Below are 1,061 nucleotides of genomic sequence, written 5' to 3' on the forward strand. Positions count from 1 at the left end.
TTTGACCGATAAAGATCTCCGTAGAATATGTAGGAGCCAATATGAGCATCCAGGTTCCGCTATTGGTTATTGATCGGAGATGTGTCTCGATCATGTCTACATAGTTCTCGAACCCGTACGTAGGGTCCGCACGCTTAACGTTCGATGATGATCTGTATTATGAGTTATGTGTTTTTGGTGACTGAAGTTTGTTCGGAGTCCCGGATGAGATCACGGACATGACGAAGAGTCTCTAAATGGTCGAGAGGTAAATATTGATATATTGTAAGGTTATGTTCGGTCACCGAAAAAGTTTCGGAGAGGTTTGGACATTTTTAGGAGTACCGGGAGGTTGCCGGAACCCCCCGGGAAAGTTAATGGGCCTACATGGGCCTTAGTGGAGAGAGGAGGCAGCAGCCACGAGGTGGCGCGCGCCCCCAAGCCCAATCCGAATTGGACAAGGGGTGGGGGCGCGGCCCCCATTTTCCTTCTCCCTCTCTACTTCTTTCCCCTTTCCCACTCCGAAAAAGGAAGGGGGATCCTACTAGGACTAGGGAATCCTAGTAGGACTCCCCCCTTGGCGCGCTCCCTCTAGACCGGACGCCCCCTTCTCCCCTCCTTTATATACGTGGGCAGGGGGCACCCTAAAGGCACATCAAATATTCTCTTTGCCGTGTGCGGTGCCCCCTCCACAGTTTACTCCTCCGATCATAGCGCCGTAGTGCTTAGGCGAAGCCCTGCGCGGATCACATCATCAACACCGTCACGACGCCGTCGTGCTGATGGAACTCTTCCTCGACCCTCTACTGGATCAAGAGTTCGAGGGACGTCATCGAGCTGAACGTGTGCTGAACACGGAGGTGCCGTACGTTCGGTACTTGGATCGGTTGGATCGTGAAGATGTTCGACTACATCAACAGCGTTAACTAACGCTTCCGCTTTCGGTCTACGAGGGTACGTGGACACACTCTCCCCCTCTCGTAGCTATGCATCTCCCAGATAGATCTTGCGTGATCGTAGGAAATTTTTTGAAATTGCATGCTACGTTACCCAACACGCACATAGCCCCAAAAATTTAGCCC

The sequence above is a fragment of the Triticum aestivum genome, chromosome 1B (assembly GCF_018294505.1).
Source record: "Triticum aestivum cultivar Chinese Spring chromosome 1B, IWGSC CS RefSeq v2.1, whole genome shotgun sequence".
Lineage (NCBI taxonomy): Eukaryota > Viridiplantae > Streptophyta > Magnoliopsida > Poales > Poaceae > Triticum > Triticum aestivum.